This window comes from Ovis canadensis, chromosome 2, assembly GCF_042477335.2.
Source record: "Ovis canadensis isolate MfBH-ARS-UI-01 breed Bighorn chromosome 2, ARS-UI_OviCan_v2, whole genome shotgun sequence".
Classification (NCBI taxonomy): Eukaryota; Metazoa; Chordata; class Mammalia; order Artiodactyla; family Bovidae; genus Ovis; species Ovis canadensis.
In genome coordinates this window covers 38496349-38512342 of record NC_091246.1, presented here as the reverse complement: position 1 = coordinate 38512342, position 15994 = coordinate 38496349, and the positions used below count along the sequence as shown (strand labels likewise).

Here is a 15994-nt window from a genome sequence, read left to right as displayed (position 1 = left end):
CCCTGATGTGGCAGCCTGCTGCTCCCTGGGAAGGCCAGCGGGGTGATGCTAGGCGCTGTGACTGAGCTGGAAGGATCCAGCCTCACAAATCCATCCCTGGCCTTCCTGGTTAGAGCAGGATGGGAGAGACCAGCAAGCAGGCAAAAAGCCGTTCCCGTGTGAAAACTGGAACTGCTAGGTGGAAATGAGGTTCCATCATGCGGGCATGGCACCACTCTGCAGGCACTGTCCCACCTCTCTGTGACCTGTGGTGCCTGTGATGGCCACACAGCCAGAGATCAGCCAGGAATCCTTGTGATGTGGGCTCCAGGGGCAGGTCTTCTGAGGAGAGCAGCCATCCTGCTGCTCACAGTGGGAAGTGGGGAAAAGAGCAGGGTCCCATTGACCTCAGGGAAGTCTCCCTGTTGGCAGAGGGACCAGGATTGGGCCAGCACAGTCTAGGAGGCCGTGGTACTTCTGTGGTCTCAGACCCAGTTCTTGAGGGCCCCATCTCATTATAATGGTACAAAGCGTGCTGGAAGGATCTAGGTAGATGAAGGAGCTGAAGGTCGCGTCTCGCGAGAACCGTCTGAAGGGCTGGAGAACCCGTGGAGAGCAGGTGAGCTGCTCTCTGCTACCAAAAGGCTGTTCTGTGAAAGTGAGATGTGCTTTGTCAAGTGGAGGTCCAGGAGACAGACTCAGAAAGTTACAGAACAGTGTATCTGGGCTGTCTGGAAACAAACGCCTGCCTATAATGAGAGCTTTGAATAGTGTGAACAGACTGCTCACATTTTGAGATAGTGAGCTTCTTATTGCTAGAGGAATTCAAGCAGACGTTGGCCAAAATGGAGCTTTTGCACCTGGGCTAAAGCTCAGGCTGCAGGGTTGTTCCACTCTCACCTCTAAGAGTCTCTGATCGGGTCTAGCTCTGCCTGTCTTCCAAACCCACAACACTCTTGCCACAAATCTCCATCTTTGTCATCGTGGGACTCCTCCCCTGAGCGAGACAGAAGCCCACAGTCTGGCCTGTGCTCCGGCCTGGGGTGGCGCTAGTGGTAAAGAACTGCCTGCCAATGCAGAAGACACAGAAACATAGGTTTGATTCCTGAGTTGGGAAGATCCCCAGAAGGAGAGCATGGCAACCCACTCCAGTATTCTTACCTGGAGAATCCCATGGACAGAGGAGCCTGGCAGGCTACAGTCCATAGGGTCACCAAGAGTCGGACACGACTAAAGCGACTCAACACACACCCCAGCCTGGGGTGGGCTGGGTGACCGCTCTTGGCAGAGACCCCAGAGAAGTCTGCCATGTGTTGAGCCAGTCCAGTCACCAAGCGTTTCTGTGACACATGTCTGTGAATTCTTACTGGTCATCTCATCCACCCACCAGTCCTGTGGGTCAAGATTACTCTCCCTCAGGCTGCAGATGAGGAAGTAAGGAAATATCCAGGCCACTGCAGGGCTAAGATTAGGCCTGGAGCCTGGCCTGCTCTTTCTGGCGCTGTTCATGGGGTGCCTGCATGCTGTACATCCTACACCCTCAAGTCTAATCCTTAAGGCCAGTCCGAAACAGCTGTGTTATCATTTCATTGCACAGAGGAGGAAACCGAGGCTCAGAATAGTTGGAACTGTGCATGGGACACAGCTAGTAAGGGACAGAGCTGTGCTGCTGGCATCTCCACCATGAGCTGTAGGGACATCCGGTGGACTTGCCGGAGGGAGCCCCAGGCAGCTACCTGCATGTACTCTAGGGTTCAGGACCGAGCAGTTCAATTCCATACTCCTGGAGGTGTGACCTTCTCCATAGATTCCAGGCCCTGTGCTAAATACAAGAGGGGTGGGGGGAGGAAGCGTACGAGGTACTATTTCCAGCTTATGAGAAAGCTGTGGTTCCAAAAAGTGAACATTGCGTGTTCACAATAAGCCAGGTGCACCTCACTGGGCCTAAGAGATCAGCGTATTGAAGGACAGGAGGAAAAGCTTCATAACAGAGATGGAACTTGAAATGGACTTTACCAACAGGAGCCTTGGGTAACAGAATTGGACCTGTGAAGTCGAGCTGTTGTTTAAGCAAGCATGCCTGACCCTCATATTTTCTCTATCTACCCTTAGGTGGCCCCAGCCCCCAACAGAACTGTTCAACCCAAGTTTCTCCTCCTCTGACTTAACAAACAGCCTTGCCAGGCTGCCAGCAACTGCAGGTTGTAGTAGGCGACATCAGGGCCTCTTCCAAACCACTAGTGGTGCCTGCAGCTTCTCTGTGGACACCTCCCTTTATCCATCCTTTACTGCTACCTCCTATCCTAGCCGAGACTCCCGTGCTTCTTGCTTAAATCAACCTATCAGGCACCAGGGTCTCTCCCTGCAAATCCACCTTATGCATAGTTGTACGTAGAGTCACCTTTATAAACCTTGGCACTTGGACTGAATCCACAGCAAGACTTCCCTTTGCTGTGGTTTGGCCCACATTTATTCTAGGCTTTGCTGACAACCTTCCCTGCCCATCTCCTTTGTTTTACAAACTGTTTACAAACCTCACCACTCCTGCCTCCCAATGCCATGCCTCCTCAAGTGAAGTTAACTCCTTCTGTTTCCTTGCTCGGGGGTATAATTGGATCTATGCTCCTCTGCTAGCACATAGGACACTTTGCCATGTGGAGTTAATCTGTGGACACGCCTGCCTATCTGCCTAGCTTGGCTCTAAGTTCCCACATGGCGAGTCACTTGCCTTTGTCATCCCTCTTCTGTCAGCCCGCTCATGGATTTGATTGTAATCACAGGGCCTGAGGTCCAGCCCCAGACTGAAGGGATGCAGATGGAAACCCTGGGAAAGCAGCTGCACACAGGGCTTGACCTTGGCAGAGCGCCATACACGCTTTCTATGGGAAAAGAAACAAGTTAGCAAGAACAGGGACCTGCCATTGCCATGGCTGTTCTCCTCCACTTTGTGACAAAGTCCTGTATGTTTCCTTGAGAGATGTGTGATATACTGTGAAGGAAGTGGGAGCCAGATCTGCAGCTTCCAAGCTCCATGACCCTGGAAAAATCATTTAACCTCTCTGTTCCCCACAAGTAACATGGCAGGAGAATAATAGTGTTGACCTCTTTGCTTCATTTTAAGAATTAAGTTAATATTTATGTCACTGGTGTATTAAAAATACCCAATATATGTTATTATTTTAAGGTTATTATATTAGCCTTATAAGTATAGTTGTGTTTGTGCATGTGTGTGCTAAGTCGCTTCAGTGGTGTCTGACTGTGTGTGATCCTATGGACCATAGCCCACCAGGCTCCTCTGTCCATGGGATTCTCCAGGCAAGAATACTGGAGTGGGTTGCCATGCCCTCCTCCAGGGCATCTTCCTGACCCAGAGATCAAACCTGTATCTCTATGTCTCCTGCATTGGCAGGCGGGTTCTTTACCACTAGCACCACCTGGGAATACTATAACCTAAATAATGTAATAATAATATATTACTAATAACCTGGCCTCCTCCTAGCAGGCAAGAGGCGCATATCTGAGAACCAGAGATCCTGAAGGGGGCCCAAGTGATGGGTACTGTTGGGGATAGTTGTTGGAAATGTACCTTCCTGACCACAAAACAGACCCTGGGAGGGTTCAGATGTGAGCTAAGGTCTGAGGGGCTGACTGAGCAGTCCTGAGAAAAGGACTCACAACACTCATCAGATCTCATGTTATAATGTTTCCCATTGGCGTTACCCCAGAAATACAAGACCTCCAGCCAGCAGTCCTACCAGCACCCTCTCCTTCACTCAGCCTCTTTCTCAGATAGGACAGTAACCCACCTGACATTCCACTTCCTGTGCTCAACAGGAAATCTGAAACCCAACAGGCAAATCAGACTAGGGACTTGAGTCTCAGGGAAAGCAAGCACATTCTAGAAAATCTTAGGGGACTCCAGAATTAATTCAACCTCCCTAAGGACAGGTGCCCCCTGGGCACTCCCATCTCCTCAATCCCTCCATCTGGTGTGATCTGAATATGTGACCCCACCCCACCCTGTCACCACACACAAATCCATGTGTTCAAGTCTGTAACCCCCTCAGGTGATGGTCTTAGGAGGTGGGTCCTTTGGGAGGTGATGAGGTCATGAGGGTGGAGCCCTCATGAGTGGGATTAGTGCCCTTTTAAATGAGACCTCCTCCTAGTTTCCTTAGCCTCTTTTCCCATGTGAGGACAGAGTGAGAAACCTGTCAGCCAACCCAGAAGAGGACACTGTCACCCTGATCTCAGACTTGCCAGCCTCCTCCTGGCTGCTCAGCCACCCCACCCTGCCCCTGTAGGCTTCAGACTTATTTCAGACTTTGGACTAATTCCCACCCCTCCCTCTTGTGGTGTGATAGGTTTTCCAATAACCCAGTTTGTTTCCCATGTAAACTGCACAGTCTGTCCAGGCAAAACCAGCTTCTAAAGATGTGGATGCCTCATTCAGTGCAGGAGGTCTTTCAGCTGCCCAATCAGCATCTGCCTTGAATGGTGCAGTCTGTCCCAGGCCAAGATCAGAGTGGCATCAGGGGAGGGCAGAGACCTTCAGCCTCTTCCTTGCCCCCCTTGCTACCTAACCTTCCCCTCCCCACCCCCCCTCACCGCCAGGGAGGTACCGCCCGAGCATAGCTCCTGTGCTGGTCTGGTCAGACTGCACAGTATGCAAATTGCTCACGACAGAGCCTGTATCCCCCAGGGAGGCAATGGAACAGACTCCAAGAGAGAACAGCTCAGGGCTCTAGCTCATGTTTGTCTGGGCTATTTGTGCTTATGGGCCAGTGTGTGGGGGTTGTAGGGTGGGAGAGGGGTGGGTGCTGGGCAGAGGGGAGTGACAAGCAGCAAGGGAAGTGGAGGAGAGAAGATGGGAAGGGAGAGAGTGAGAGACTATTCTCTGGCTTACCTGGCATTTGAATCTTCAGTTTTAAAAAGTAAAATTTCCCTGATGATGGGGCCGCTCAGGTTCTAGAGAAGTCTGGACTACTTCCATTTTTGGAGGCTCTCTGCATTAAAAAAGCAGAACTATCAAAGGAGGGCAACAGATATCATGATGCAGTTTAAATGTTTACTTTCATCAACTAATAGTTTTACATACAAGACACACACACACAGAGATATGGTGACTTTGTGAATAGACTCCCTTAGAAATAATGACAGAGGCCCTTTGTCCTGTGAAGCCTGAACCAGTAGCCCTCTTGGCTTTGGGGCAGCCCAGTCCTCCCTGAGGGACCATCTTGGGGGCACCGGGAGGCAGAAGGAACCATCATGGGGAAGGGTTGATATTACCCAGGCCTGCAAATGATGATAGAGCCATGTTCAGCTCCAAGCCCTGGGGACTCTGGGAAGAACCATGACTGCCCTGAACTGGAGGGGACAAGAGGGAAGCCATCAGTGTCCCCTTCTAGGCTCTTCCTGCTCCCATTGCTTGAAAAGAGCTGTTCTAACCTTGGTTCCCGCAGAAACATTCTGTCATTAGAGGCGTTTCTTGGCATATCTATTTTGGAGCTGCAGCTGGTTGCTTCTCAGAATAAACAGAGCTGTGATATTGAGATAAAAGAAGAAAGGAATATCATCTCCTCTTTATGCCCTCACTTCTCCCAATGTTTTCTAGTCTCCACTTTCCTCTTTTTACAGGTCTTCCCCTAAAATCCTTCCACTTCCCTCCCTGCCCTGTAGCCCTCCTTCAACCATCTGATAATCACAGAATCCCCTCCCAGGCATGGATGGGTCCCTGCTGTAGCCAGCCTGTGCCAGGTTTGGGGGATCCTGGGCCTACAGAGAACCCAATGTCAAGTGATACAAGGGTTCATATACTAAGGACTTGAGTCATAGACTGTTAAGAACTGGCTCAGTCCCTCCTGCTTAGATAAGCAACTAATGTCTTGCTGGGGATGTCCTGTGCCAAGGATTAAGGTAGGAACTGTAACACCCTGACTTGCAGTTGTCCTCAGACCCTCCTATTTTGTTTTCAGAATGGATGTGGGTTTTTGTTTTGTTTTGTTTGTCTTTTATTGAATTTGTTACAATATTGCTTTGGTTTATGTTTTGGTTTTTTTGGCTGTGAGGCATATGGGATCTTAGCTCCTCAATCAGAGATCAAACCTGTACTCCTTGTATGCATGGGTGCTAAGTCGCTTTAGTCATGTCAGATTCCGTGCAACCATATGGACTGCAGTTAGCCAGGCTCCTCTGTCCATGGGGATTCTCCAGGCAAGAATATTGATGTGGGTTGCTATGCCCACCTCCCAGGGATCTTCCTGACTCATGGATCGAAGCCGGGTCTGTTATGTCTCCTGCATTGGCAGGCAGCTTCTTTACCACTAGTACCACCTGGGAAGCCCCCTGTACTCCCTGCACTGGAAGGCAAAGTCTTAACCACTGGACCACCCAGGAAGTCCTGGCTGTGTTGTATTGCAATCATTGAAATGAGAGCTTGTTGCTTCTGGGACAGAAAGAGAAACCAGACTGTTGTTTGTTCTAGATAAAGCAAATGTGGCGTATCCAGAGTACTTATGGACTGAAATGGCCCCCTGGAGGGATCCAGACAATGATGCTTTCCAGATACATGCTGGTAGGAGGGGTTGGTCATTAAGAAGCAAATGAAGAGACTTGTGTATGTGGCCACATTCCAGACCAAGTTCTTAGTCATCCTTTGCTGTGCCTTCTACTCCAGATGGGTCCCACGGGCATCCATGATTTGGTAAACCTCCCATCTCTTTGTGGTCCATCTGGAGCTCCTCCTTCACCTCCCCCTCCTGCCTCTTTCCTGTGCTGGCTGTGTTTTGCCATTCACGAGCTTTACCTAACTCCACTCACCACCAACTGTTTATCTGCCAGCTTGCTGTGCAGCTTGACCCACATTGGGTTACAGAGGCCAAATGTAAGGAGGTGGTAGTTTCTAGAAATTGTGCACATTTCCTCAAAGCCTTCTTCCTTGCCAGGGCCAAGAGTGGTCAGCTCCCCTCAGTCGCTCCATGATCTGGCCTCTCAGCCTGGGCAACTGCCTGCTCAGTCTCCTCTGTTCCCTGAGGCCGTTCTGAAACAAGGAGGTGAACAAAGACCTCTGCAGCCACTGTTCCCTGAGGCAGTTCTGAAACAAGGAGGTGAACAAAGACCTCTGCAGCCAGTTTCCCGTCTTGCTTTTGTCTTATTTTTAAAAATGAAACTGTGGTTAGATGCTCAAATTAGTCTTTCGAAACCTCAGTGGACAGCTTGGTAGCAGGGCTATCAGTGTGCAGGCGGGTGAGGGGTGCTGAGCTGTGAAGGCTCTCACGCCAGGCATCCACATTGGCTAAGAGAGTGGTAGGCATGAATGTCAAAGTCAGGCACTGGAGACCACCACCCTGACTCCAGGCTCTTCCATGTTCACTGGGAAGAGGGCAGAGGGTCAGGAATGTGGGATGCTCACTCAAGTGATCTTGGGGTTGTCTCAGCTCCACCATTCCTTAGTCTTGTGACCCTGGGTATTAGTGTCTCTGAGATTCCATTTCCCCACTTGTAACATGAGGATATTAACTGTATCTCTTTTTAAGAACATTTAATTCAATGCATAATTTATTGACCACCCCCTTCTTGGTAAGTACTTGCCAGGCACGAGCATCATTGGTGGGAAGGACTGATATGGCTCTTGTCCTCTTGATACTCAGGTATTCCAATAAAGGACTAGGTGATGTTCAGATTAAGAAAGTACATGTGTATGTATTTGTGTGTATAGATGTGTATGTGCATGTTACCTATCATCATACGTGCTTGATAAATGGTAGTTGTTGCTGTTATTATATTTCTTACATCTAACACTAAAATATGGTGTAAATGACCAGGCAGAGAATCAGAAATGATGGTTTCATTCAGTAAAATATATAGCTTCTTCAGACATATAGTTCTCTTTGGGTTAAGGAAAGACTGTATTAGGCAGGGTCTCCCAGAGAAACAGAAATGGTAGGAGATGGGCATATATATATAGTAATATGTATGTATCTCATATATATGATGCATATGTGTGTGTGTGTGTGTGTGTGTGTGTGTGTACGTGCTATGCGCTGAGTCATGTCCAATTCTGCAAACCCCTGGACTATAGTCTGCCAGGCTCTTCTATCCATGGAATTTTCCAGGCAATAATACTGGAGTGGTTTGCATGTATATGTGAATGTATAAAGAGATTTATTATAAGACATTGGTTTATGTGATTGTGGAGGTTGACAAATCCCAAGATCTGAAGCCCCAATCTGGAAACCCAGGAGAGACAGTGGTATAGTTGGAGCCAGCAGCCTCAATACCCAGGAGGAGCCAGTATTTTAGTTCAAGATCAAAAGACAGGAAAAATCCAATGTCCTACTTCAAAAGCCATAAGACAGGAAGAATTCTCTCTTATCTGGGGGAAGTTCAGCCTTTTTTTTTTTCCCTATTAGGCCTTCATCTGATTGGATGAGGCCCACCTACATTCAGTTCAGTTCAGTTCAGTTCAGTTCAGTCACTCAGTCATATCTGACTCTTTGTGACCCCAAGACTCACAGCACGCCATGCCTCCCTGTCCATCACCAACTCCCGGAGTTCACTCAGACTCATGTCCATCGAGTCAGTGATGCCATCCAGCCATCTCATCCTCTGTCGTCCCCTTCTCCTCCTGCCCCCAACCCCTCCCAGCATCAGAGTCTTTTCCAATGAGTCAACTCTTCACATGAGGTGGCCAAAGTACTGGAATTTCAGCTTTAGCATCATTCCCTCCAAAGAAATCCCGGGGCTGATCTCCTTCAGAATGGACTGGTTGGATCTCCTTGCAGTCCAAGGGACTCTCAAGAGTCTTCTCCAACACCACAGTTCAAAAGCAAAAATTCTTCGGTGCTCAGCTTTCTTCACAATCCAACTCTCACATCCATACATGACCACTAGAAAAACCATTGCCTTGACTGGATGAACCTTTGTTGGCAAAGTAATGTCTCTGATTTTGAATATGCTATCTAGGTTGGTCATAACTTTCCTTCCAAGGAGTAAGCATCTTTTAATTTCATGGCTGCAGTCACCATCTGCAGTGATTTTGGAGCCCCCCAAAAATAAAGTCTGACACTGTTTCCACTATTTCCCCATCTATTTCCCATGAAGTGATGGGACCAGATGCCATGATCCTAGTTTTCTGAATGTTGAGCTTTAAGCCAACTTTTTCACTCTCCTCTTTCACTTTCATCAAGAGGCTTTTTAGTTCCTCTTCACTTTCTGTCATAAGGGTGGTGTCATCTGCATATCTGAGGTTATGGAGGGAAATCTGCTTTATTTGGTTTACCAATTCAAATGTTACGTGCTGATGTGCTCAGTCATGGCTGACTCTGCAAACACATGGCCTGTAGCCCACCATGTTCCTCTGTCCTTGGAATTTTCCAGGCAAGAATACTGGAGTGGGTTTCCATTTCCTTCTCCAGGGAACTCAAATGTTAACCTTAATCCAAAATACTCCTACAGAAATATGCAGAATAATCTTTGATGAAATATCTGGGCACCCCAGTCAAATTGATACATCACAATCAACCAGCCCTGGTACCTATGGCTGGAGGATGTTTTAGCTGAGCAGGTCCTTGAGGAATCACTGAGTGACCACCTATTCTGAAGGGGAGGGTAACCCTGGCTGAGGTCAGGACAGGATGCAAACTAGTTGTCCTGGGGCTCTGTCCAATCCAAAGATGTATTGTTGATGGTTTATGCTGTACTTAATAAGTTTGTGCCAACATCTTGAAGAGTTCCCATTAAAAGTCTGAGTTTCTAGCTCTCATAAAAAAAGAAAAATAGAAGGCTTCCTCAATGGCTCAGTGGGTGAAGAATCCACCTGCAATGCGCAGGAGATGCGGAGACACAGGAGATGTGGGTTCGATCCCTGGGCCAGGGGAAGATGCCCTGAAAAAGTAAATGGCCACACACCCCCGCCCCCTGTATTCTTGCCTAGAAATTCCCATGGACAAAGGAGCCTGGCAGGCTATAGTCCATGAGGTCACAAAGAGTCAGACATGACTGAGCACATGAAAAAACAGAAATTGTGTAGAGGTTAGACATCTGAGCTGGGGCTGCCCCCCACCATGAGGTACCCCCAACCTGTTGGCTTAGCCTCCATCACCTACTCCTGACCTGCTGCACTCATGTCTATTACTATCACTCTGCAGTGTGGGAGACCTGGGTCCAATTCCTGGGTAAGGAAGATCCTCTGGAGAAGGGAATGGCTATCTACTCCAGTATTCTTGCCTGGAGAATTCCATGGACAGAGTAAGTAGCCTGGTGAGCTGCAGTCCATGGGGTCACAAAGAGTTGGACATGACTGAGTGACTAACACTTTCACTTATTCACTGCTATAGGAACAGAGACACCTGACCTGAACATCAGCACCCCCCCACCCAGCTGCCCCTAGCAGAGAGCCTATGCCAACAGCAGGCTGTGTCCTCTCCTTGTGAGAGCAGAGGGAGAAGCAAGGATGAGACTGTTCAAAGCACTCACCAGGATCTTGCCCAGGTCTCCTCACAAGCTTCTCTAACAAGCTTCTATCCAAAGTAGCCCCATGGCCACAGGCCCTCCAGAGTTCTATGACTGGGAAAGATCTTGGGGGGTGGTGGGAAAGCTCAAGATGCCCTCCAACCAGGGAACAGCCAAGCCATCTGGAGGGAATTGGCCTTGAGTGACTGGCTGGGAGAGGACCAGCAGCCCCATGCTGCTATCATGTTTTATGAGTTCATAGCAACACTTTAAATTTCAATTTCAGATTCAAAATCTCATGAAAACCTAGGAGAAGTGGTTACATGTAAGTCAGGCATCTTTAAGATCAGGGTGTCGTTTCTTCTTCTTCAAGCCCAATGCTCAGAGATGGGCCTTGGGATGGAAACTTCTAGAGTCACAGAATCATGAAAAACATGACTTTCCACTAATGAGGCACAGTGAAGGAACCGGGGGTGTTGAGATGGGAGAAGAAGTGCCTCTAGGGGAACCAAGAGCTGCTTTTAAAAAGCTGAAGGGATGTCATATGGAAGTTTGGGATTGCACCGACTTGGTACATCCCCAGAGGGCAGGCATCAAACCGAGGACCAACAGTCATGAGAAGGCAGGTTTGTGGTGAGCATAATGCAGACTTTTCTAGCAGAGAAGGCTCCTTGGAAGTAGAAAGGCATAGTGCATAATACAGTAAAGCCCCATGGCCCTGGGGACTACAGAGGGGATTTGATGGGTAGGCTGGAGGATGACTGTATCAAGAGTCCCAAACCTCCTTCATGGGTGGTACACATAGGCAATGAAAATATTCTTACGACAGTAGGAGGTTGACTAGTGGGAATTTTAACCCTAAAGGGGTTGCATACCGGCCCAGGGTTCTAGGCCATGGCAGTTTTGAGGAGATCAGGGCTTATTATTATTGTTTAATAATTTTAGTTGTTTATTTGTGGCTATGCTGGGTCTTCACTGTTGCGTGTGCTTTCTCTCATTGTAAAGAGCGGTGGCTGGTCTGTGGTTGTGGTTCGTGGTCTTCTGATTGCAATGGTTTCTCTTGCCGCCGAGCATGAACGTTAGGTGCACGGGCTTCAATAGTCACAGCTCCCAGGCGCTAGAGCACAGGCTCAATAGTTGTGGCATGTGGGCTCTGTTGCTCCTCGGCATGTGGGATCTTTCCGGATCCGCGCTCGAATCCATGACTCCTGCACTGGCAGGCAGATTCTTTACTACTGAGCCGTCAGGGAAGCCCAACCAGGGATTATTTTTAAGCAGGTCTGGAAAGATGTGCAGACATGGAGATGACAGGCATGCAGGAATAATCCTGTGGACAGAAGAGCCTGGCGGGCTACAGTCTACAGGATCGCAAAGAGCTGGACACAGCTGAAGTGACTTAGCATGCATATCATGCAGGAAGAAGTTTACACACATGGGTTTCTAGAATAAGAGGCAGAACATGCCACACAGGGGGCCACATAGGGAAGCACCAAGCTGTGTCAGGAGACAGAGGAATGAGGGGGGAAATATGGGGAAGAGCCATCCATGTGATTTTTTTTCTGGATAACATCAGAGGACTCTGGGGCATGGGGACTGTCTCTGGTTGTCTGATACCTGGCCCTGGGCTGATGAGGAGAAGGGGGTAGTGACCAGAGTATGAGAACCCAGTAATTAAGGTGATTAGGAGTGGTTAGGGACTCAGCTGGATTTAGAAAATTCAGAGGAACCAGAGATCAAATTGCCAACATCCGCTGGATCATCGAAAAAGCGAGAGGATTCTAGGAACATCTACTTCTGCTTTATTGACTATGCCAAAGCCTTTGACTGTGTGGATCACAACAAACTATGGAAAATTCTTCAAGAGATGGGAATACCAGGCCACCTGACCTGCCTTTTGAGAAATCTGTATACAGGTCAAGAAGCAATAGTTAGAACTGGACAACAGAACAGTTCCATGTTCCAACATGGAACAACGGACTGGTTCCAAATTGGGAAAGGAGTACGTCAAGGCTGTATATTTTCACCTGCTTATTTAAATTATATGCAGAGTACATTATGCAAAATGCCAGGCTGGATGAAGCACAAGCTCGGATCAAGATTGCAGAGAGGAATATCAATAACCACAGATATGCAGATGACATTACCCTTATTGCAGAAAACAAAGAGGAACTAAAGAACCTTTTGATGAAAGTGAAAGAGAAGAGTGAAAGAGTTGGCTTAAAACTGAATATTCAAAAAATGAAGATCATGACATCCGGTCCCATCACTTCATGGCAAATAGATGGGGAAACAATGGAAACAGTGACAGACTTTGTTTTCTTGGGCTACAAAATCACTGCAGGTGGTGACTGCAGCCATGAAATTAAAAGACGCTTACTCCTTGGAAGAAAAGTTATGACCAAGCTAGACAGCGCATTAAAAAGCAGAGACATTACTTTGCCAACAAATGTCCGTTTAGTCAAAGCTATGGTTTTTCCAGTAGTCTTGTATGGATGTGAGAGTTGGACTATAAAGAAAGCTGAGAACTGAAGAATTGGTGCTTTTGAACTGTGATGTTGGAGAAGACTCTTGAGAGTCCCTTGGACTGCAAGGAGATCCAACCAGTCCATCCTAAAGGAAAGCAACCCTGAATATTCATTGGAAGGACTGATGCTGAAGCTGAAACTCCAATACTTTGGCCACCTGATGGGAAGAACTGACTCATTTGAAAAGACCCTGATGCTGGGAAAGATTGAAGGTGGGAGGAGAAGGGGACAACAGAGGATGAGATGGCTGGGTGGCATCACCGATTCAATGGACATGAGTTTGAATAAACTCCAGAAGTTGGTGTTGGACAGAGAAGCCTGGCGTGCTGCGGTCCATGGGGTCACAAACAGTTGGACACGACTGAGCGACTGAACTGAACTGAGGGACTCAGGATTGGCAGGTTTTTACATGAAAAGCACCTTCTCAAGAATTTGCTAGCAGAGGGAGGAGCAGTCCCTTCAGAGTCAGCGCAGACCCTGGAGTCAGAGCACCAAACACAGAAAGGAGGAAACATGGTGCTTAACAAGGCTCGGCCCACATGCTGGGGGCTGGGGAGATGGGTTTCTCCAAATGTACCAGGAGGGGAGCGCCAGGCCAAGTGATGCCTGCGTCTCCTTCCAGCCCAGAGGTGCTGTCAATCAGGTAACACCTCTGAGCCAGAGGTAACCCAAGAGTCCAGTCTTACTCTTGCTTTGTTCAGAGGGGACCCTGGACCCAAAGGGGTAAACAGACTCAGTCAAAGTCTCAGGTTCACTTCAGAGAAAAGCCTGGAACCCAGTTTCCCTTTGGCCACTCTCTGTGGTTAGAAGGGGCTAGAGGGAGGGGGCACAGATTCCTCATGCATAAAAGTCCACAATGGGAGAGTGTGGACTAGCCAGCACGTCCTAGGGGCTGGGGCTCCTGTTGTTGTTAGTCACCAAGTTGTGTCCAGTTCTTTGCAACCCTCTGAACTGTGGCTGACCAGGCTTTTCTGTCCATAACATTTCGCAGGGAAGGATACTGGAGTGGGTTGTCATTTCCCTCTCCAGGGGATCCTCCCGACCCAGAGATCAAATCCACTTCTCCTGCCTTGGCAGGTGGATTCTTTACCACTGAACCTCATGGGAAGCCCCTGGGGTTCCTAGGGCAGGTCAGAAGTGCAGTTTCTGGTAGTGCAGCAAAGCTCCTGATTTCCCCTCCTCTGCCCTGAAGGCAAAAGGAAGACCTGGAACCAGGGTCTGCAAGCAGATTCAGCCTGGGGGGAGGAGGTGCCACACTGGTCTCCGCTTTGTTGGCCCTGCTCCAAGTGTCTCACTTGGGCAGCTTATTTCCCTCCCTGTCATCAGGCTTATCAACTGTGATCCAGTCATTCCCAACCTGCTGCCTGATATCCTCCCTGTTAAAATGCAGTTTCCTCTTTCTTTGCCCCACCCACTCATTCTGCCTGATAGACCTTGAGTTCTACTGTGCTACTGCTACTATTCTTAGTAGCTCAGTCGTGCCTGACTCTTTGCCACCGCATGGGCTGTAGCCCACCAGGCTCTTCTGTCCGTGGAATTCTCCAAGCAAGAAGACTGGAGTGGGTTGCCATTTCCTTCTCCACGGGATCTTCCTGGCCGAGGGATCAAACCCATGTCTCCGGCACTGGCAGATGGATTCTTTATCATTGAGCCACTATTGACTTCACTTTTCCCTAATTACTTCTTTAAAGGTCAAATCTCCAAATGCAGTCACATCTGAGGACCTGTGGGGAGGGCTTCAGCACAGGAAGCCCATAGCCCTGTTTCCTGAGGCTGCGTTTCTGCTCTGGCCCACATGTCTCTTCCACAGTGGGCCTCCCCCAACCCGAATCCCACCCCCCATTGTGCACTTAGCCCTGCTCCCCACTGAGCCCAGTGTATACAACAAGTGCACTGTGTCCATCCACATCAGGCTCAGCGTTCTGCCCATACCAGCCGTTCGCCCTCAGAAGGACGGTGGGCTTGCAGCCCCTGCTCGGGGTTCTTTATTCCCCTCACCTGGCACATGGCCATGTACAATTAGACACTTGACAAGCTATGGCAGTCGTGATGGCAATGTTGACAGCTGAGAATAGTGGGAGGTGAGTCTGCTCAATGGGTGCTATGGGGACTAAAGGGGGCAGGTATGGTTGCCACCCCAGCTCGAGGATGAGCAGGGACCAGTGCTCAGAGTGGACTCAATGTCCCCAGGAGCCACATTGGTGACTACAAGGCCATGGGGAAGATCTAGTCTTCAAAGTCTAGATTGTTTAGATTGTTGTTTAGTCGTCCAGTCATGTTCCACTCTTTGTGACCCCATGGACTGTAGCCCCCCAGTCTCCTCTGTCCATGGAATTTTCCAGGGTAGAATACTGGAGTGGGCTGCCATTCTCTCCTCCAGGGGATTTTCCCGACCCAGGGATCAAACCCATGTCTCCTGCATTGGCAGGCAGATTCTTTATTGCTGAGTCACCAGGGAAGCCCCTCAAAACCCATGAAGTGAAGAGTTAGCCGCTCAGTCACGTCTGAGTCTTTGCATCCCCGTCGACTGTAGCCCACCTAGCTTCTCTGTCCATGGAATTCTCCAGGCAAGAAAATTGGAATGGGTTGCAATTTCCTTCTCCAGGGGATCTTCCTGACCCAGGGATCGAACCCAGGTCTCCTTCTTTGTACAGAGATTCTTTTCCATCTAAGCCAACACATATGCAGCTCTAAAATCCTAAGAACCTAAGTCTAGATCCAGAGACCTGGGACCTGGGGCAGGCTCAGGTCAGGCAAGTCTGCAGGCTGAGTGGTCTCTGGAGGTGTCCAGTTACCACCACACTGGTGCTGGCATAGCTCATCCATTTGATTTCTGTGAGTTTCTTGGCATTAAGATGTGTATGTGCAGCAGGTGGTTCTGGTGTGGAATGATCGAAGAGTCCTGCAAACCCCCCTATTTCCTTGCAGCCTTGTGTTTGGAACCAGGACTGGCTGTGCCAAGGATAGGTGAAGGGGCAGAGCTCATGATTAGCAGCTTCCGAGGCAGGTCCAGCACTTACTGATACAGAAAAGTGCCT

General features: G+C 49.0%; 1 protein-coding gene across 10 annotated transcripts in view; it reads left to right on the top strand.

The window, feature by feature from the left end:
• PTK2B (protein tyrosine kinase 2 beta) overlaps positions 1–15994 on the top strand; it is a 138037-nt gene that overhangs the window by 39513 nt on the left and 82530 nt on the right. The window lies entirely within an intron of this gene.